The 23,187-nt window shown below is 27.1% G+C and overlaps 1 long non-coding RNA gene across 8 annotated transcripts; it reads left to right on the top strand.

Moving 5' to 3' along the window:
* Nucleotides 1-1,154: 1,154 nt before the first annotated feature.
* On the top strand, nt 1,155-22,034 carry LOC107441825 (uncharacterized). Of its 8 annotated transcripts, none has more exons than XR_011637714.1 (7): nt 1,155-1,386; nt 5,162-5,264; nt 7,242-7,340; nt 14,256-14,454; nt 16,768-16,830; nt 18,827-18,850; nt 21,891-22,034. It is a non-coding gene; the product is annotated as an uncharacterized lncRNA (long non-coding RNA). The 8 variants fall into 8 exon arrangements; XR_011637709.1 differs by lacking the exon at nt 1,155-1,386 and adding an exon at nt 3,186-3,279 and having other exon boundaries at nt 18,830-18,850; nt 21,891-22,032; XR_011637708.1 differs by lacking the exon at nt 1,155-1,386 and adding an exon at nt 3,186-3,279 and having other exon boundaries at nt 21,891-22,032.
* Nucleotides 22,035-23,187: the final 1,153 nt, after the last annotated feature.

The following is a 23,187-nucleotide window of genomic DNA, read 5'->3' as shown; positions in this document are numbered from 1 at the left end:
AATATGTTGTAAAAATAAATTAAAACAATGGAAATAAACCAAGTTTCCTGGATTTTTCCAGTTTTTACTAATTATTCGCCATTTTCCCTATTTAAAAAATTGATTCCTCCATGTAGCACCCTCTAAAATATAGAAAAACGCATTGAAAAAGTAATATAATGCAAAATAAGGGGAAGAAAAAAAGAAATTTTTTTGAAAAGTTGCTGAAGTTGGGATTCGTACCTGTGCCCCCTCGCCCCTGCCGTCAGTTACTAGTCCGGTGTCTTGACCACCATACCACTCGGACACGAGAAGCCTGCCACAATTTCGCTTCAAAAGTCCTCTCACAGTCAGCTATGCAATAGACTTTTGAGAGCCCCCTGATCCCCCTAATTCACCTATAAAAATTTCCTTAAATAGACGTGTTTGGACCGTAGTCTCCTACTTAGGGTCCGAGTTTCTAAATTATAACATAATATTAAAGGAAGTTAGACGGCTTTGAAATTCTAACACCACTCTGCCTTTTTTTTTATTTATTATTATTCCAATATGCGTTCTTTAACAAAGAAAGATGCACGTTGTGACAAACTGTGATGGCAAGTCTGAAAATTTTTTGATACATATTTTCGTTGACTTTTTTAGTACTTCTCTATATCCAAGTGGTCCCACTGTTGACTGATCGTTAAGACAATGTTCCCAGCAGAACACCGAAGTCAAGCATCACTGGCTGCGGTCATTGTGCGGGAATTTGACCATTTGGATTAGTCTGCGTAGGGACCGAGGATTTGCGTTATTGGTCCTCGTTAAAGTGTTCTACCGTAAATTGCTCGACTTCGCGTGTAGGTCATGGAGCTACCGAAGCAGAGGTGCCATCCCCTCTGCAGAGGATCAAAATTGTGATAGTATGTTTTCGGATTATCCTCAGGGATGTTTCCCATTCCGTTGTCAAAAGCCCATGTTGCAGCTTTAGTGCGACGTAAATGAACTACAACTATACTCAAGTGCTTGTTTTAGTTTTTCCCGCTAAAACATTTCATATTTCAGGTTATGCTTCAAATCTCTGTCTCCCATTCGCGAATTTTTCTTAAACAGTGAGAATATCCCTTGAGGTTTAGCAACGGGTGAGCTAGTTGCTTTAGGGTAGGCTGATCATATGATGTAAGATTAAAGAACTCATGTAACAGAAATAGCAGGTCAGAAACGTCGTAATCAAAATAAACAGAATACAAATTTGGCAGAAAATTTAATTTTTTTTTTTTTTTTTTCAATGAGCTTCGATAAATGAGATTAAAATTTTCTATTTTTAATAGACTGTGAAGAATGGACCTCATTTAAGAAATCCTTCGTCTCTTGGGAATTCCTTTAAAGAACATTAAGCAGTATGCTCTTGATGAAGCTATATGCTTGGTTAGTTTTATTTCCACCCACTAAATGCTTAAATTAGTCATGGAACTAATTTAATCTTTTAGTGGTATACCGTGCTTATTGTATTTTCTACTACAAATCGTATTTTGATATCGTAAATAGAATAGTAATTTTTATATTGAAAAACTGTGAAGTATGAATAGTACTCAAACCAACTCTTAAATTCGATATTATATAGGTTTTATAATTTTGTATGAAACTTTAATAATACCAGGAGTCTGTCTAGGTTTTTCTGTAAGATACCTATTTTCTGAAAATTTAGACATAATTTGTAAAAAATTAAAAATTATATTAAAAAATCAATACAAAAACGTAGATTTATAAACTAAAAATATAGATTTATCGTTTCTTAAGGGATAAAAAAATAAAATTTTAAGAAAAAGCATTTTGTGAAACTACCGTTTTACCTAAAATTGAATTTGCGAAGGTACCGCTAAACGGTAGTAAATTCGCCCTGGACAGACCCCTGAATACATAGTTATTTAAAAAAAGAAATATAAAAAAATTACATTTTCTGTTATTATATTAAATTGTAAATTATTTAAATTCAAATATGTTTAGGTAGGAACGAATTGCTAAACAATTCTATTTGGCTATTTTTAGTATCACCCATTTCATTTACTTTGTTTCGATTTTATTCTTTTTTATTTTCAATGACCTGGAAAAAATAAATTTTTTCCAGTAAATATTCCTAACTAATATAAAACCAAGATTTCTTGACAATCGAGAATACAAAATTGTTTACTATATTTTCCCTTTTTATCAAGAAAGACCCTCTTTTTTCTTGCCCTTTGGTTTATTGAGCCCACATTGTATGCTGAAAGTTTTTTGCTTTGGTAAATTCTTTTACCCTTTATAGTTGAAACCATTAGTTTTGTCACATCTTGTATACTACTAACAGCTATGTAATTGATTAAATTGTTCTCAATCAAAAATTCTTGCAAATAAAAGTTTATTCAGCTAACTTTATTTTGGTTGTAAGAGACAAATTTTCAATTCTTTAAGTTTTGTTTGCAGAGTTAAATAATTGAAGTTTTTTTATTTTTGTGAAATATGACTAATTTATATTTATTTATATAATATGCCAATAATACTTACTTCTTAGATGATGCTACTAAAATTAAACATAGTTTGTTTATTTTTTTTAAAAATTTCTATAAAAGAATGTGTGTTAGAGAGATATGTCTCACACTTTTATGGGGTCGGCAGATTTGACCCTGAGACTTAAATGGTCTCAACAGAGAATTAAACTACCACTAATCATTTTATATGTTTAACTGCAATAGCATAGCAATTTTTGGGCATTTAATTACTTAATTTCTAAAAAATTTTTGGCAAATCCACCATATAAATTCAAAATAAATTTCAATAATTTTACTTACCTAAAATATGTAAAAGACATATATAACCAGATGTAAGTTTGCGAACACATTTTTTAAGCAACTCTCATAAGTGAAAACATCAGATTGTGTAAACAAGATATTTCTGAGAGTTTAAATAGCTTTCTTTACCTTATACTTTTCTCAAAAAAGAAAAGAAAGGAAAAAGCTAAAAATCTTTTATGAAAATTGTACCATTACTGATGATCATAAAAATTAAAAGCAAAGGATTTTAAGGTGTAGCACAATAAAATCCTTAATATAATATTCCAAGTTTCAGAAAAAAAGGCTTACAGATATAATAATTTAAAATTTTTGACATGTATTTTCCAAACAGTCATTGTTTAAGAAGTATGCTCATGAAATTAAAATGTTGTGAGAAAGAAAACAAATTTTTAAAATCCAGCTATTTATTAGAACTCCTTAGACTGCTCCAAAACTATTGTTGTTCAGTTCTGAGATTTTTCTATTTATATCATGATAACATCATATGCAGGTTGGAGTTTTTTTATTTTGAAATATAAAAAGTTAATTTTAGAAGTAAATCATCTTTATAGGTAAAACAACAAAAGCAATTAAATTACTAAAATCAACTCTTAAATATAAAACATTTCTAACATTTTGTATAGTTTTTATGTTTTGTAAATATATTTGATTTTAACAAATCTATCTCATTGTCAAAGGAAAAGACCCTAAATACTTTTTATATTTTCTTTTTAATATAGTATGCAAAGGAAGACAATATTTGTTCAATATATGTCAACAAATAGTATTTATTTCACGCAAATATTTATTTCACAATTTTTAATAAATTTATTTATAACTTTTAAATTAAATGTTTATTTTACTTTATCTATTTACCTATATTTTTCTTACTTCAAATAAAATTTTTTATGTGTTTAAATTAGTATATTTTTATAAAAAATACTAAGAAATTTTTTTAAAAGTCAAACAGTATTTTTCATAAAACTTTATTTTAGCTTTTTAGTACTTATTAGTTATTTCTTAATGTGATCTATAATGTCATTTCATTTTTAATATATAACTGAGTTTGTTTCAGTTTTTTTCCCTTTTAATATTATGAAATAATAAAAAAGATATTGTAGCTTTCTTTTATTATACATATTTGACGCAATTTTTCACAACTTTAATTTTCTCGTATGTAAGGGGAAACCTTTCTTTTCTAATCAATTAGATATACTATTTTTCTTAAGTTTTTCTTAAATTTATTTTTCTATTTCGATCCTTATGAAACATACACTTAATTGTAAAACTTATACTTGGCATTTTAATTTTATTTATTTAATTTTAGTTTTTCTTTTTTTGATATTCATAATGCATATCATTATTATTAAAAAGATTTTATTTTTCATATATTATGCACACACAAAGCCACCAGAACATCATAATGGCCCCCACTCTCTTTCTTTTTGTTAACCAGCACAAAACTTGTGTGAATGACCAAGAAAACCTTTCAGTGGCCTCAAACTAAATAGCACATTTAAATTCAGTGCCACATAATGTAATAAAATTTTGATTGATATTAAGATTTTAATCTACAGGCGGTGCCATCTCCTTATTTGTGTGCGAAAAATCAATCATTAAATCTGAAGTTATTCAGTTTTTTATTTATTTTTTGTAAACGTTTTTCTTATATTCAGTTACCTAAAAAACTGCATGATATTTTCTCAGACTACTAGCTTTCAGGATTTGGGTATTAAGTCTTTTTTTTTTTCTTATCTAAGTGCATTAATATGTGGATCCATGCACACATTTTATACAACTCCCAACACTGTTTCTTCTAGATTAACAATTTTGTACTATGAGTGATGAATAAAAATGTCATGATGAATAAAAAGCGAAAGAATTCACAATTATTTGCTAAAAATTATAGTTTGTATTTTAAAAAGTAAAATAAAAATCACCTAAAATTTCCTAGAGTTAAAATATTTAACGTAAGACATCACACATAGTCAAATTGTCGTTTTTACTTTAAAGTTCAATAATATTTTTAATCATTAAATTGTTACATTAATAACGGTTTTAATAATATGCCAATTTGTTCTAAATTAATTTCAACAGGAAGTTGTAACTAACTTTCTGGAAAATTTTTATGAATATCTTTACGAAATCTTATGTTCCAATTTAAACTTTGTTTTATGGTATTTGTGGCAATGATACTTTTTTATGCTAATATGCTTGATTTGATACTATATCAATATTCTCAAACCAATTAATATTGCACCTTAGTATGTGAAAATCTGTTCACCAGATTAACAATTATTCACAGTGTTCTTTTCGTGCATTCTCCATAGTCTTTATGCTAGTATATTCCTTTACTAAATTGTTATTAAATTGTTAGTATGAATTTTTTACAGGCTTATTCTGAAGCTTTGTGTGATTTTTGGAAACATTTGTTTAAGCTAAATGAAAGAAGAAAAGAAAACAACATAATTGTTCATTCTAATCCAGTTAACAAAGGTATTAATTCTTTTATTATTTTAAATATTATAAAGGGAGAGTAGGGGGAAATTAGGTAACTTGATTGTGTCAAAATTAATTCTATTTTTCAGTGGGCGAACTCTGAATTACACTTCACTAGTCAAAAAGATGCACCTATCATATTGTTGGGGATTAATTCAATGCATCTGTGTAGATAAGCTTGTTTTTCCGTATCAACTTTAATGTTCTTTTGTTTTTAAATCTAGCCTTATTACAATTATAAAATTATTTTTAGTTCAGCTTAATATATGTTTACCAATGATTCATAACAAACAATAAGGTTCATTAGTATCACTGTTCAGTATAACCTCTACTCTTGGGGTTAGACAGGATAACACCCAATCTTTCTCCTTGATGTGTGTCTACGCTGAGCCCACTAAAGCTACCAAACACTGAAGGAAGAAAATAACTGCATTTAAGATTGAACAAAAGTTTCATGGAACAAAGTTTATTGCTTCTTCCAAGTACAAAAACCTTATTTTCATATTTTGTGTAGTTTTTGAAGACAGCAGAATTGTAGTATATACTTTGATATAAAAAATTCTCTGCAGTTTTCTTTTAAAAAAATGCTATAGTTTTCGTAATGAATTTTGGTCAGGCCCCCAGATGTTTTGTCCCCCTCCCTTGAGTACAGTCTTGACTGACTGCATTACATGTAAATTGCTTGCATAATTTTCCTAAATTTCCTTATAAAATGGAAATGTCTGCTACTTTTTTCTTGAAATTCAAGTATTTCTAAATTTCCCATAGAGTTAGCATTTATTCCTGGTCTTACCCCACTAATGGGGTAAGGCTGGGTGATTCGACTTTTTCTAGAAGAAAATCATTTATAACAAAAGTTGTACATGTGTGACTTTTCATGACTGTTGTCTTGTATAAAACTAAACAATGGATATCTGAAAGTTTCTATGTTGAGCAGATCAGCTCCAACACCCTTTAAATCTTAGCTAAACGATCTTTACCCACTTTTCCCAATATCTGAAAATGAAAGACTATGATATTGAACTAAATTTAAGTATTATTTTTTTAATTATCCTTTTTTTAATAAACTTTTATAATTTAATAATATCTCACTGCCATGTATATTTTTTTTCATAAAATTATAATTCTCTATTTAGGTTGTATTTTGTGGATAAATTTACAAATTAAGTCATTGAAATGTAACATCACAAGATCACTTATGTATGATCTTTTGTGATGACTACTTGTTCTCATTCTATAATCTATGAAACAAAAATGGCAAACCTACAGTACTCGTGCCACTAGGTGTTCAGATGTTATAGTGGCACACATACTATAAATGACTTTATTTGCTTACATTTACTGCAAAGCGTTTTAAAAAAATCTCTAAGACTGACAACAGCAAAGGTAGATTCAGAAACGAGCACCATTGTGTGCAGAAGTTAACATGCAGTTATTTTATGATCTTTTGCCTATTTTAACTAGAATTCTTAATATTTATATCTGAATGTGCTTTAAAAAATCACAAGTTCTCTGAGTTATTACAGGAAATAGAATCTCAATAGGACAACATTTTTATGTTGTGTACAAATTCTTCTCAAATTTGAGGAACTTTTAGATGAAATTTGATTTTTTATACCAAAAAAAGAATTTAATTAATTTATGGGTTCAATTTCACTGCGTGATTTCATGTTTTTTTTTACATATGCAGCACTATCATTAGGAATTGCAAAGAAAAGTTTAAACTGAAAATATATTGCTTGAGATCCCTGAAGTGCAAACTTGATATATATTCCTTAAAGGAATAGCGAGTTTCGCTGATTTATCTTCTAAAGGCAGAAAAATATTTTTAAGAGCTGTTTGTATGTTACAAAATTCAGATGAAATATTATCAACGCTATCTTCTCTATTTTGTAAATTTTAGAAAACATGAAAGTTTTGTTTTAAGATCTCCCTTTGCTGAAATGAATGATCATAAAATGTAACTTTTTTTAGTGGTTTGATATTTCGGAAAGGAAACTGACAGAATGATCTTGGTAAAGCATTAGAAGAACTTAAGAATACAGATTTGAAGAATTGAACACAAAAAATCAGGTAATTTAATCCTTAGGAAATTGAATATTTTAATACTTGTTTTTAATGTGATATTATATATTTATTTATAATGTAATATAAACACAATTTGAAAAGTAATAGGTGCATTAAGAAGGCATCTTAAATTGAACAAAATTTTTTTAGAAACTGAAAGAAAATAATGGCAGATTAAAATAATATTTTCTGTTGTATTGATGCATTTAATTTTCCATGCTATAAAAAATTAAAAACTTTTAACATTAACTATTTTTTTCACTTACAACGGTGTTCTTCAGTGCAATTTAAAAATCTTAATATTAAATTGAAATATTTTCAAAAACATTTATTCAACTTATATCTGATACAAGTTAATCCTAAAACAGAAAATTCAGTAATAAAACATAATTTGATAGTTTAAAATCACAGTAAGGGTTTAAATATGAGTTTCAGAATGAAATACAATTTGTGGTATACTGGACACTTAAAAATAACAAACCAAAATCATAGTTTCATTGGTAAGAAAAAGGTTCATCATCCATGTTTATGGCTTAATTATGAAATATGTTTATCATGAACCACTTTTGAAATGACCTTAACTCTATTGTTGAGATTTAAAAGCATTTAAGTTTTAGCAAAAACTTTTAACCATTCATTTTATAAATTTATAATTTTTCATGAAAATTCCTTATTTGAAATTTTAATTATAGGATTTAAAATAAATAGTTCTATAATTGCAGAAACTCTTTATTATTATTTAATAACAAATATATAGTATATTGCACATTTACAACATCATGAGTATGCTAAACATATTCTGTGGAATTCAATTTGCTTGAAAACTATGGAAACAGCTCTTATTCTTTGTGAGGTAAAACTCACATTTAAAATTCCTAATTGAGACCCGAGGGTCATAGATAGGACACTAGATGAACATTTTCAAATTCAAGAGGATTGATTCAAACAGGATATATAATGAACAGATTGTTATAAATTTACAACTGCATAAAATGAAGGGTTGAAAACTTTAAAATGCTTTCAAATATAATTGAAATAAGCTATGTTAGGCCAGAAACTGTAATTGCCTTATAACTAATAGATAATAAGTCAAGTTTCTACTGATAGGGACAGCTTTTTGTTCTATCTTACATCAAATATGATGCAATTTATTGTTAACTAACTGTTGATCAGTCAAGAACAGGACATACTTCCTTTTATATTATTGAAAGTCGAATTTCTTAAAATTTTTGAATTATCATTGATAAAAGTAATGTTAATCTAGAGGATCAGATTCAATAGCCATTTCAGCATTCTTGCTCTTAATTCAGACGATGAAAAAATTATTTGAAGATATTTTGAAATTGTAGGTTTGATGACAAGAAGAACTGTTAGAAACTATTATAAATATATATTCAGTGATGATGAGTATGAAAACATCTGGTAAAAACAAAAAGCCCTTTCTTATGTCCAAGTGTGTAGTATATTGATATTTCCATGAAACTATTTATTTTTAGAGAATAATTAAAAGTCAACCACTAAAAGGTTTTCTTAAGGGAACTTAAGATAGAAACTTGGGTTTGCATGTTTCAAAAGGATAAATAGAAATTATTGTATTTCTCTTGAAGGTGACGTTGATGAGAACAAGTAAATGAGACATAAATACCATAAGCAGAATTTTATTTAACAGCTGCAACTACTTGGAATCTCCCTGTATATTAACCACAAGTAAAGAAAGTATAGTTATGAAAGAAGTTTTTTTTATAAGAAGAAATCCAAAAATCCTATCTAAAAGTACATGAAAAATATCCATTTAGATTTTTTGTGTACATATAATTTTTTATGTAGTAGATAAGCACATTTTGTCAATCTTCTTTGTTTATGGTGCCTTGGGCTTCTTTAAGCCACGCACTTGGCAATCTCTGATAATAAATCCAAAACTTTCTTAATAAATTGTTTAAAAATTATTCTTACACTTAAAATATTTTCTTGCATACAAATTACTAATCTTTTAAAATTGTAATTTTGTTCCCAAACTGTTGAGCTGTAATGTATCTTAATTTTAAGTGAACTGATTGTTAATATTTTCGTGTTTTATCTACAAAGTGCTTACAAAATTAAATTTTTAAACTCTATTAATTTACTATTTGTATTGTTAATTTACTAATGTGTCTGGAATATATTTATGCATTGAAATTAAATTGAGTGTATACCTGATAGCTCTTACTTTCATGAAACTAATATAGTCATATTTGCTTTTTGTAGTAATGATTTTGATGACTTTTTTCATATCATCATAATCTTGTTATTTCAAAGGTCCAATGTATCACAGATTTTAGATCATAACTGTTATTATAGTTTATTTCAACTGTGTGATGCAATTTATTTTTATGATACATCATACATTCGTAACTGCAGTTGTATAAATGTATAAGAAGAGTGCAAAAAAGTAAAACAAAATAAATTTGTAGCAACTTTTTGCAACAAACTTTTTTTAGCTAATTTTTTTCAAGCCTTTTGTGTAGTGCTAATTATGCTCCTCTGTTATGTGTACAAATCAACTGTTCTTTAAATGATATTTCAGTCCTCACATACTTGGTGGATCAACTATGTGACTGTTTCCTCTCTATTTTTTACATATAATGGACCAATTACTATGTATTCTCCATAATGCTATCTTACCTCGTACTATAAACTAATTTTTGTAATTTTTTTACTGATACTGAATGATTTTAAAATGATAAAAATGATAATAATAAGTTTTTTTTATTCCTTCTAATTAAAAGAAATCTTAATTTAGAAAAATATGTAAAACACTTCTAATACACTTTTCCACAATAAAAAAACATAAATGAGCCATGCAAGCACATTAATTCTTATTGCCATTCTTTCCTTCGCTTTGAAAGAATTAACAGGTTACTTCAAGCTATTTAGTCAAATGTAGTCTGTGCGTTGTATCCTTTTGCTAAGTTGCAAACTCACAAATAGATTTTCTATCTACAGAAGAAAAACTCAAAAGTATATTTTAAGTGTTTTATTTTGCTAATTTTGTGCTGTGTTTATTTTTATTTTGTGAATTTTTAATTATTTTAAAATTTGTTTGCTGATTTTAGAAAAAAACATTTCACATTATTGAAATGGTGTAATTATTAGTTGTTGTACATTATTAAATAGAGGTTATATATTATTCATTTCTAAGAATATGTAGGAATAAACATTCATTATGTAACAAATGAAAATGCTGTCAGAAACTTAAAGACTCATATCAATAAGAATATCTATGCCTTATCAGTTCAAAGAAATGAGAAATATTGGTTATTTGTACTTTTCCTAACTTTGTCATTTGAGTAGATTGTTCTGGTAACTGAATCTTCGTTTCAAATTATTTTAAATACAAAATGAAAATTTAAAACTCCTATTTTTATGTCTTTTTTTCTAGTGTATATCATTGAGCAATATTTTAAAGAAGGTATCAGATTTGTCAAAATATATATTTATTATAAAGCTACTAAAAATAATCATGATTATCACTGAAAAACAATGATAAGTGGTTTGAGTCACTGATAATTAAAGTTCTAGCTTTAAAGAGCACAATTAATTGCAGTGATATTTAATTCCATTTTCATGGTAGATATGAGAACTGAATAAAGTAAAATATAAGACATAAAAAATAGTGTAGAACTAAATTATGTAACATTTTCTGTAATTTAAAAAATGCTTTTCTTTTATCTTTACTTCAACGTTACCTTTTCACAAATTAAAACTGCTATAAAATTAAGTTAATCTGAGGTCAATATGTGCAATTTTAATCTGGTTATGTTATATTTTGCCATATTTATTTTCTGAATTGAGTCTATAAAATTTTTTAGACAGTTTAGAAGATCCTTGCATTTGCTAAAGGTGCGGGTTTTTTTCTCTCCATCTTTTCTGATTTTATCTCATTAGCCTTCTTCCCTCAAAATATATTTACTCATTTTCATTTTCTAAGAGAAAATGATAAAGCATGCGCTTATTAATTAGATATGCTGAAAAATCTGAAAATTTCGTTGTTTCAATTTGTACCAAGCATTTTATTTATTTATTTATTTTTACCTAATTCAGTCAATGCAACTTTTAAATGTTTAATTGAAAAAGTATTTATAGACATTTTAGAACCTGGAGTAGTGTTTAAAATTGAATTGTTTTTGTTGGAAGTTTACACTAAGTGTCATAAATCATAAGTAAAGAAGAATAATTTTATTTTAAAAAAAATGCATACTTGCTGGCAGTAATATGATGAAAAAATAATTTTGTTTCAATGAAACAAAACTGATAGGTAGTGGTTACAATTTCAATGTCAATGGTTCAAAAGAACCCTTTAGCAAATGTTTGATATATTTCTTTATTGCAGATAGCTGTACAGTTAGCTGTCAGATAATTGAAACATTAAAATTATATGGGTGCATAATTTTAATAATCTACATTTATTTATGAATTCTGAAAATCAAGATTTTTTTTAACTGTAATAATTTTTATATACAAAATCAAAGCAACCAACTTTAACTAGTAAAATATTAATTTGTAGTCACTTCATTCATTAACCAATGATTCAGCTGTAAAATTTCTTAATGTGACTAATTGAAAAATTACTTTCTGAACAACCCAATACTTGAACGTTTCTCATCTTACCTGTTTTTAAACCTTGCTTCAATTAATCAAATGATTGCCCGAAGCAATCAAATTATTACTTTAATCTAAACTAAAAGTCTGTAGTTTCATAAAATTTAAATCAGGCTATAGACCTTTTAAATGATCAATAGATCTTCATTGAACTAAAGGAAGAAATACATTCTTGCCATTAGCAACCTTAAAAACACCAATAATTGATTGGTGGACAATTCATCTATTTTTGCCTCATAGCTTAGACATTTCTATAACATACAGCATTTTCAGGTTTTTAGTTACAAATCATTTATCACTCAAAAGTTATTTCAATAATTTATTTTCCAATAATTTATTTCATTGAGAGTAAACATAAAATGTAAACTACTTTTCTTGTAGCCGTTATTTTAAAAATTTAAACAATGGTGCATCAAACTTTGAGTTTTTGTTTGATATCTCAACTTTATTAAATAAATGAAGAAAAAAATGAATAAAACTGGGTGACAAATTTTATTTATGTGTAACCATAATTTAAGTTAAATATTTTAAATTTTAATTGAAGGAACTTTTGTCATTTGTTTTTTAAACGCAAATTGCTAGCTTATTTTTATTTGCTCGCTCCCAATGAAATATTATCCATGTTGCTAGATGAAAATGAGAGGGAATGTTGTTTATAGGTCATAGATTGATTGAATGTAGAGTTTAATGGCACAAAATCCAAATGTGGACATGCTGCGCCAAACAATATGTTTATACATGTCAAAATTGAAGTGCATACTTATTTTCCTAAATATAATTAAAAATTGATAAAATCATATACAAACAATCAACGGTAGTATTGGAATAAAATCACGTCAAAGTTAAAACACAGTAAAATAGTATAAAGGTAAGAATATCCTTCTAAAAATGAATAAATTCATGAACAGAATAAACTTATATACAATTTAAAATGCCCATAGCACGTAAAAATGCAAAAATGTTCGGATGATGAGAGTCACCTAACAAATCTCCCATAGATAAAATGGAACTGCCAAAAAAGGCAAGACGATGTCTGTTAAAATACGGGCATGTAATTAAAATATGGTGAATCGAAAGTAAAACATCACAAGTGTTGCATTGAGGAGGTGGTTCACCAAACAACAAATGTAGATGGGTCAGTCTGGTGTGTCCGATTCGCAGACGGGTAAGCTTAACATCTGCACTACGTAGTCGCAACACAGGGAAGGGTTCCAAATTTGACTTATGAGCGTGCAACTTATTATTCACTTGGTTATCCCACTGCTGCTGCCATAAAGATTTTATATACTTTTTAATATGTATTTTTACATCTGAGAATGGTATAGATAAATTTAAAGTAGTAGTAGCAGATCGCGCTGCTGTATCGGCTAAATCATTGCCAGGGATTCCAACGTGACTTGGAACCCAGCAAAATAAAATATCGAAACCATTTTTATGAAGATTAAATAGCAAATGCTGTATAAAACACAAAATNATAATGTTTTTAAAGAAATAAAGATTTTGAAGTTATATAAATTTTATAAAGAAAAAGTAAAATTCTAAAAACAAATAATCCACTTTTTTCAATGATTTTTTTTACTTTAAAATATGTTTTATAAAATAATTTTTTGATAATCAGATTTACAGCATCGAATTACTCTGTTTTATAGAATCAACCTCTCTTTTTTTAGTAATTTTTAAAATAGCACCCTCCTGTGTTTTTCTCATTTTGTAATAATTATGAAGCAACAATACTGTGAATTCTGTTTTTTATTTAATTACTTAAATCAGGTTGGAAGATAAGACAAAATAATGATAAGTGGGTAGTCGAAACCCTTTGAATGTAGTAATCATTGATAAAGAAAAGGCAGTAGAAGAAAGTGAATTTTTATTTCTGTCTAAAAATGACCTTTTAAAGAACCTTTTCTTTTGTTTTTTATTGTGGACACCCTTTTTTCTCATTTAGATACAAGGTACAAAAATTAATAAAAAACATTGTGCCAGAAAACTGAGATAAAAACACATATATTGATAGTTATGATGTAATAAATATGTGTTCAGTTATATATTTAGATTATTTTATGAGTGAATAAACCCTTGATGCTTATTACAGTTTAGGAAATTTTAAATGTTGACTTACTGACCTCTTGGTAGACACTCTAACTAAATGTATCATTAAGAATTAATCTTCTGGATTATGGGATTAAAGAAAAATTATATGATTATAGTCATTACATGTTTATAGTCACTGTTAACTTTCCACTGCAATAAATTTTTTCATTCAAACTTTTTATTCTTTCACAGGAATGGACACCAGGTGAATGTGTTCTGGAATTTTTTTCAGTTCCACTGATTTTTAATTCTATTCACTCAGACTTAAATAATCTTTGCATGGTGGTGTGATAGTCCAGAAGATTTTGTGGCAAAGCATAGAAATGCTTTAGAAAGTTCTCATGTATCTGAGCCACTTCATCACTGGATTGATTTAACTTTTGGTTGTAAAGTATGTATTCTTAATATTTCTCTTTTAAACAAATGGATTTATGATTTTGGTGTGTTGAAAATTGTATTCATTTTCTGTACTGTGATCTTTAAGTAGCTTTTAGACTTATCATTATTCATATACATAAATTTTTCAGGTAAAAATTTAAATAAATAATGTGAAAGTACTAATTTTAACCACAAATTATTTTTTTAAAAAATTGTTTGTTACTCATTTTTTAAAAAGAAAGATTAAACTTCATAAAAGTAGATGTAAAATTTTTACTGATATAGCCTTTTTGTAAAAATTTTCTATTGTTGGGTTATTAATTTTTAAAGGGTAACCTAAATAACTTTATTTATTGTTGCAGGAAATCTGGTTTTGTAAGCACTAACTACTTTTTCAACTACTGATCAACTGTTTTTCATGTGATCAACATTTAGTTAACATATTATGTTACTTTTTAAGTTTGATAAGCATTATATGTTACTGTTTTTTCTTAAAAAAAATCCATTTTTTTAGTATTTATATATCATTTTTAAATTTATTTTTAGAATGAATTTTAACCTTTTATTTTAAACTGCATACATCATAATCCTATGAGACAGGAGGCGTAAGCTTTTTTGAAAATGTTTATTTTTTAAGCTCATTTTTCATTGATGAGGTAAAAAAAAAGTTTTATATAATGTTGCTTAAATGTATCATACTGGTTATTTCTTATTAATTTGCTCTATGATGCAAATAATGAAGGAAGTTGCCCTTAAAAATGAAAGTATTGAAATTTTATTTCTAAAAGTATTGACACCTGAATTCCTAAAAGTTGTATATTTGTAGGGAAATGAAAGAAGGGGACAAATATTTCCTTTTAAGATGAAAAAAATGAAGTTAAAAGAAATAATGTATACATTCACTAAATATTACATGACGATATTATTTTAGAAAACTTAGAAGGGAAGGGAAGAACTAAATTCTCCAAAATAGATTATGACTTAGTGCAGTAATATTGTAAAATAATATTGTACCTAATATAGTAATATTATAAAAATGACCAAGCTGTTGTTATTCTTAACATGCAGAAATCATAAAAAAAGGGGGGAATGTAGTAAGCTAAGGAAGTAATCAACGTGTATGACCTCATTCTTGTGAATTGCATGTATTTTTTTTTATTTGGGAACCTATTTTTATTTTTTTAAATTATAAAACAGATTTTTCGTTTCATTATTTAAATTTTTTTTTTCATTCCATGCCACATTTACTGAAAAATAAGCTAGTGTGCTTTTATTTTTAGTACTAAAGCATTCAAAACAAATCTTTATGAAGAAAGGAAATTTTTAAATAATTTTTGGTAAAAGAAAAATATGGATTGAGCTAATTTTCATTTAAATTTAGGTCTATATAGTTTTAAAGTTACCTTCAAATCTAATAGTGAGCTATAAATGGATCACTCAACCTGATTGCTTTGAGGTTTTATAAACAGTCAATTAGCACTGCTTTATTTAGAAGTCTAGCATAGACACAATCTTGGAATTTCCAGATAATTGGTTTTTAACTATAGTAGTAAATATTAAAAACAAAGTATTCTTATTTTGGTTTTATTGACATTTAAACTAGTACTTCCTTTTGTAAAAAAAGTTTTAGACCATGTTCTTAAATGTATAGCAAATCATTATAAAATACGTATTAAAAAATATGAAGGATGAATTTCTCTTAAACAAAAAACAATAAATGACTTTTTAAAGAGTGAATACAAAATTATAGAACTGTCATCTTCGTGTAAATTTTATTTTAAATTTTAACTTTATGCATAAAAACTTCAATTTTGTAATTTTATTTATCAATGATGAATTAAAAATAGTAGACTTTTGACATCTAAATTCTAAAATAACATTGATTTATGTACACTATATTTAAAAAATTGGAACAAAAGAAGCTTAAAAGTACAATTTTATGTTTGGTGAAACTCAATTTTATTCAGGGAGTTAAAAAGAAGGATCTTAATTAAAATTTTGATGCAATTTTAAAAAAAATACAATTTGTTTTTAAAAAATATTAAAATTTTGTAAATGTTTTAAAGTTATTCATTTATAAAAACCAAACAAAAATATTGTAATATATTTGTAGTTATTATTGTAGTAAAACACTTTTTAAAAACTATTCAGAACTATTTTTTTTTTAATTATTCAAGCAAGCCCCCTTAATCTATGCAGGTTCAAGGCTCCTAAAAGTGGCCAAGCTAAAAAAAGTATAATCATAAATGTTAGTTTTAGAATGTTAGTATGAATGTTAGTTTTAAAATATTGACATCTGATTGTGCACCAAATTAAAATGTTACAGGTGTTTGACACAAAAGAAAGTAGTGCTGAGGGAGGGCAAGTCCAGCTTTTTTAAAAGATTTGGGTAATATAAATAATCATTTTAATTTAAAATAATACATTTTTAAATTGTTATTCTTTAATTACTATTTGATTAACTTTCAAAAATTTTGACATAATAATTATATGGATTGAAATTACGTAAAATGTTGCTTAAGAGAATTTCAAATAATAATTTTATTAAAAAGTATTTTTGTCTTCAGAATAAATATGTTGAATTGTTCTGAGTATGTTGACTTTTTATCGATTTCAATAATAAAGAAAATGAAAATATTGTTTTTAAAAGTATTTTTTGCTATAGTTTTCTTGAAATTATTTATCAAATATAGTGAGCTTATTTGTGTTCAAAACTAATGACAAAAAATAAATGAAACATTCTAAATTACTTTAGATGTAATGATTGGATTTTCACATACTAAAACTCAATCTTTTCCCAATGGGAGAAGTTTAAATCTACTTGTATTTCAAATCCTATGAAGATGCAATTCTATTCTGTGCCTAAAATTATAGTTTTCAAAACATTCCAAAGCACTGTCACAAATATGGGATGGTCGGGAGTTAACGAGAAAGTGCATGCCAGTGTGTCGGCTGGAAAATGAGAGGGTTTCATTTCTGCTTGTGTATGTGACAGTCAACTCCAAACTGTTAATTGTTCAAGGAAGTGACATCAGATATGTTAATTAATTAATGTAGATGATTTTTTAGTTACAAAACCAGACCACACATACTTTCTCTGAATAAACTTACCTTTTTTTGGCAAATTTTTACTTTGCCCTCAAAATATTGGGGCTAGTTGTTATCTGGGAATAATGGTCAGGAAAGCAGTTAAAATTTTGGAACTTTTAATTCAAAGCTCAGCCCCGTCCCGCCCACTAGCGGGGGCATCCGGGGTGAAAATTTATTGATTTGGAACTTTTAATGTTAATTTTACTTTTTGCTCAGTTTGGAGTGTTTTGAGAATTTCTTATGTGAATGGAAAAGTTTTTGCACACAATTATGGAATTGGTTTCTTCAGAGCTGATTTCTTACAAATTTTTTTTATTTTATTCCTTATTAATTCAGGGTTGCCACTCCACAGGGAAAACCTGGAAAATACAGGGAATTTAAAAATCACCTAAAATAACTGGGAAAACACAGGGAAATTTGTTTCTTATTTTTGTCTTTTAAAAAATGATGACCACTCAAAGCGTAATCTGTGGGATATTTAGCCTTGATATTTCAGCTATACTAAACTATTTCATTCACTATAGCATTATTTAAGTATGTTCAGCTGTTTTTCCAGCAATTAAAACTAATAAATATACCTCACACAAGACCACAGTAATTGTTGTTAATATATTGTGTATAACATGTACAGGGAAAGCAGGGAATTTTTTTCCTTATTTGAGTGACTACCCTGCAGCTTAAACAAGTGATTTCACACTGTCGTTTTCATAGCTTAAACAACTCTAATATGGCAGATCTTTTACTTGATATTGTGAAAAAGACAAGCAGAAAAACACAACTTAAACTAAGAGGAATTGTAAAATATGTTATTATTAATGTGGTTGATAAAAAAAAAAACACTAATTAGAAAGAAATCAGTTGACTTCTATTTTATGATGCAATAGCATTTTTTTAACCGAATCTTGTAACCTGTGAAACTTATCTAATTTTATGGTTAAAAATGCTGTTTTTGCAATGAAAAGAAGCATTTTGTTTCCATTTTAATATGAAATTCAGTAAAATTTATTTTATCCATTAATAAAATTTTATTACAAGGTGCAGCTATTTATTTTAATGACTTGATCCTAAAAATATTAAGTCAATTTTATACCCTTTTAATGAACTTCAAAACAATCTCCCCTTGCCGTAACGTGCTTCCATAATCAGTTCTAAAATTTTCCAACATATTAAAAGGGTATGTAACTCACTTAATATTTTCATGAGTTATTAGATCTGTCTTAGTTGATAGCTGCTCAACGTATTTAAAATTGTATATGTAGCATTACGTGCATGAATGATTCTTTTATTTGTTTCAGAAGAAAAGATCAAAGGCTCAGTAGGTAAATACAATTTTAATTATAATAATGTAATTTTTAAAAAAAAATGACAATGTTTTATGCTAGATTTATTTTTATTGTTGTAAGTTGTGAAGAAATTAATACTATCAATTTTTTATGCATAAAATGTGTATTAAGGATTTATTTTGAACTTCTTCTGTTAATTGCTTAAAATCTATCATAGCTGAGCATTTCATATTCAAATTTTATCTATAGTCAGTTATTGATACTTATCATTTCAAAACATATTCTTCTACTTTTGATTTGATTGTTTTGTTAACTGCAATTGTCATTTCATTTCAGTGTTGCTGGACATTGCAGATAAGTTTTAATTTTATGATTGAATGATATATTAAAATAATACTGACTAAAAGTAAAAAAGAAGATAAAAATAAATTTAAAATTTAGTTTTTCTACTAAAAACGAAGAAAAATATATACAGTTGAACCTGTTTATCTCGAACCTCTTTATCTCGAAAACCTCTATATCTCAAAATTTCTAAAATTCCCACAAAAATGAACCCGCAGGAAGTAGGGATGAACACGTTGGGGGTGTTTCTTGGAATTTCATTCACTTTCCCTGCACTTCCTTCACTAGAAAGGAATACAATGATTCTGGCAGTAAGTGAGGGGTTAATGAGTTGTGACCACCGGCGGTTAGCTTTTCAATATAGATAAGAAAGCTAAAAATAGAAATTCATTTTCACCTTAAAATTGTAACCAATGGAATGGATCAAAGGATAGTTAAGAGTTTTAAAGTGAACTATAGAAAATAGTTGGTATGCTTACTTGTAGATGCCATCAATGAAAAAAGTTCTCTTCCAAAAATAAAGATGTTAGATGCTATCAGAATTACTCGTTTGCCCGGAGAAATGTGTCTAAAAACTATCCAAAATGATTTTAAAAAAGCTGGTTCTAAGAATAGCTTTGAAGATGATGAACAAAAGGGCGAAGGCATCAGTAAAGAAGAAGAAACTGTTGACACAGAAAATGCAATGCCAGATTTGCCAGAATGGAATGCTATAAAATCTGAATTTAATGTTGACATTGATTTTGAAGATTTTCACAAGTGGACAACTGCCTGGTAACATGCGGAATATTGACAAATGTGGAAATCATAGATAATGTCAAAGGAATATCAGATGAAGAGGAAGAAGCTGAAGATCATATTGATGAACCAAAAGTGAATGCAAAAGAGGTAGAATTCTTTTAAACTTTCCTTGAATCACAGGAAAATGTTGGCTATGAGGAATTTGCACTCTTTCTAACCTTAAAAGAATAATCAAAACAAATAAGGTTATACATCAAAAATGTTTGAAAAGTCATTTTCAGTGTTAAATGTATGTTAAATTTTTTTTTTTATGTAAATAGATGTATGTGGTACAATTAATTTAAACAAATGCCTATTTTTTTCTACTGAAAGCAATTAAAGCACTTTTAATAGAATTTCTTAATTAAATTTAAGTTTTTAATGTACCTGTATAACTCGAAACCTCTTTACCTCAACTTTTTCGCTTCTCCCGTGAGATTCGAGATAAACAGGTTCAATTGTATATAAAAAGGGAAAAATTCCTAAAAGTTAGCCTTTTTGCTTCTAATATAGTTAGTTATTCAAAGTATTAGTGCAGTTCGAATGATAATTGTAAAAATTTAAACGCAACTTCATTGAAGTAAGTCTGATCTTGACAAAGAAATTTAAAGTATCAAGTAATGCATTTACAATTAAAGAAATAGTTTATAACATTCCTACTGGGAGTCAATACTAGATGGCCTTTTGGCCTTGTTTACTATTGATCTAAGTATTTTGCTAATATTAGTTGGCAGTCCTTAATTAACTTTTTATGTAAGTAAATCAAATTACATGGTTAAGGTAATCTTAGATCCTGTTTTAGGCTATTTTTCAAAAGTCCTTTCATTGTATGAAATTACATTTGCAAATAATATGGTATTTTTTTAATTGTCGGTTTGCAAAAGCTATTCAAAACTTTTAAGTTTTGTTCATCTTAGTTCCGGTGGCACAAAATTTCTTTCTGAAAATAATCCACAGTTTTTTTCATTTGAAAAATGTTTGAGATCTAAATTTTTTAGTATCTTAAAATTTGCTCCATCACTGCTTTTGTTTCGTCTTATAAAACAGCAAAAATTTTAATTATTCTTTTATAATGATTTTAATTTAGGTGGAAAAAAAAACCTGTGGCAGAATTTTTTTCGGGCTTTCTGCGACATGCCTCTCTAGTACAAGTATCTTTCTGCAGGATTCTTTTAAATATAAAAAATATACTTGTTAGTAACTGAAATGTCAACTAAAAATTTTTTTTTTTTTAAAATCTAATATTATGGCAGATATTCTCGCATTTTGTCTGTGAAAAATACACTAATAATTTCCTTTTAAGAAATTTTGTTAATCATCATCACATTGAATGAAAATAATAAAAAAGTTGTGAAATCCATAGCAGTAACTATCAGGAAAAAAAGATTGAAGGCGAAATCAAGTGAATCGGTTTCTTCGAAAAAGGATTACTAAATGCCTGTTTTCATTTCGAGATTCAGTTGCTACAATAAATAATATCAAATTAATAATATAGGAGTTTAAAAACTATGTGAAATCAAAATTAATAGCGAAATAAAAAAAATAATAGAATGAAAATTTCTGCTGAGAAGAAAACCAAAATTATTTACTTCCTAACGGAAAAATCTTTTTGCAAGAACTCCGTATTGTTCTGTAACAATGTCACCACGATTTAATTATCTACATATGGACCTGTAATCCATAATTGAGTGTTTTTTATGTATTTCTTTTTTATTTTAAGTCCAATTAAATCAAAGAATTGAACTGATAGAACTCATAGTAGTTTTTTTATGTGAAAGAAAGAAATCCACACTTATTAGAAATTTAATAAAAGTATCTTTTAATAAGACTAAATATTTTGAAATGGAACTTTTTCTACCAAAAATATTTTGAATATTATAGTTCAAATCTTAATTAATATCACTCAAATTCAATAATAATTACATCTCAAAATTAATGTTATGCTTTTATCTAGAAATGAGGAGCCCATACAAATTGAAGAAGAAATATTCGAAAAGGATGTCTCGATACAAATGTATTAGATGGAGGTCCAACTGTTGAAAATAAAGAAATAGATTTGAGTGAAGAGGTATTTTAATGTCTTAGTACTGTAAAGATTATTTCATTATCCTTTAGGTCAGGGGTTTCCAACTTACATGAGGCCGGAGGTCACAATTATAAACACAAATCAAATGGCAGGCCGCAACTTTATCAAAATTTTATGTAGGACTCTTTTATGTTTGAAGGAACATTAGTAGAAAGTATTAAATTACAAATTAAAATAAGAAGTAGATTTTTAAAAATACTTAATTGTTACTAATAATATTTTTAAAAATATTAAATAAATAATAAAAATTCGGGCTACAATAACATTAATGTGCACCTATGTATTAAACAATTAATGTGCAACAGATATCTAATTGTTAAGATATAAAACTTTAAAAAGGTTGATATTAAAATTTACATAGTACCACACAAAATGTTCCATGAGAAAATTGAGGTTTGTCTGCTGTCACCACCAGAGAATAGATATTTACATTTAAAATTTACAAATATGAGTGTAAATATTTTCATCCAAAATTAGTGGTTTCTAAAATTTATGATACACACATTGAAATATATTCACAAAATACAAAAGAATGAAATAAAAAAGAGCAACATACAGGATTATTTTGGTATTTGATTAAATATTTTCTTGGATGCAAAACCCGAGAAAGAAATTTTTTTGCACCGTTGGTATGTTAAATTTTGCAGAAACGAAGAAATTAGGTTTCTATTATCGAGAAAAGTAATTTAAACTCATATAAATTTTTACGATAATTGTCCGCAAAAAAATGACAACTAATATATTTTAGTTTGTGGGTCACAAAAAACGGGCCGGATGCGGTCCCCGTGCCGCCAGTTGGAAACCCCTGCTTTCGATTATTAACCTGTTAACTGATAATATACTTTTTGTTATAACTTTAACTGTCATTCTAAAACCAAAAATATTTGTTAATGAGACATATGTTATAAATATATTCTTGAGGAATCTTGAATTATATTATAAGACTTTGAAATGCCTTTTTCAGAAATAGTATCATTAAGTTTTAACTCTTTCATTGCGACAGACAAGATAACTTGTCTTCTGAGAATAATCGCTGTGCTCCAGTGTTGAATTAGTGAATATGGTTATTGATTGCAACTAAATATTATAATATAATATTATTTATTAAAGTAAAATAATAAAATTTTCATGGAATATGCATTTTATTTCAATTTTAGTGCTGCAG

Source organism: Parasteatoda tepidariorum, chromosome 9 (genome assembly GCF_043381705.1).
Source record: "Parasteatoda tepidariorum isolate YZ-2023 chromosome 9, CAS_Ptep_4.0, whole genome shotgun sequence".
Classification (NCBI taxonomy): Eukaryota; Metazoa; Arthropoda; class Arachnida; order Araneae; family Theridiidae; genus Parasteatoda; species Parasteatoda tepidariorum.
This window is presented reverse-complemented; position numbering and strand designations above follow the sequence as displayed.